General features: G+C 31.8%; 1 protein-coding gene across 1 annotated transcript in view; it reads left to right on the forward strand.

Moving 5' to 3' along the window:
* The window catches only part of LOC106465096 (E3 ubiquitin-protein ligase CBL-like), a 73,602-nt gene that overhangs the window by 66,614 nt on the left and 6,451 nt on the right, over nt 1-537 (forward strand). The gene's annotated exons all lie outside the window — the stretch shown is intronic.

Consider the following 537-nt stretch of genomic DNA (forward strand, 5'->3'; position numbering starts at 1 on the left):
TTGAAAGGGTTTGACCTCCTGAGTCCAAAACTGTATTTAGATCTCAAATCGGTCAAAAGATGACAGAGCTATGAGCTGAAAGTTTGTACTTGGAAAAAACTCATAGCCATACTATGAGTCACTATGCTGTGGCTTAAAAAAAAAGAGAGTGAGAAATATTTTAATCTTAGACTATCTTTTGCACTCAAAGTATTAAATAAGAATTTCAGAACAGTTACGACTGACAAGTTAATGGACAATACTCCTTTTAATCTTGTTGGTCATTTGAGCGAATTCCTTCTTTTCTTGGATGAGGAAGATTTACAAGGGCATCTTCTATTAAATATATAATGTTTTGGTGCAGTAACATTTACACTGACTTTGTTCTTGATAAAAAAAAAATTTTGATTTTTTTGAAGAACCATTATAAATACAGATCAAAGTCCTTTCATACCAATAGTTCCAAGTGAAGCATAAATTCAGGAATTACAACATTGCTGGACAAAAAAGATCACCACAGAAATAATTGTTGCTTCCCTTATTTTGAAAATATAGCAG

The sequence above is a fragment of the Limulus polyphemus genome, unplaced genomic scaffold (genome assembly GCF_000517525.1).
Source record: "Limulus polyphemus unplaced genomic scaffold, Limulus_polyphemus-2.1.2 Scaffold1834, whole genome shotgun sequence".
Lineage (NCBI taxonomy): Eukaryota > Metazoa > Arthropoda > Merostomata > Xiphosura > Limulidae > Limulus > Limulus polyphemus.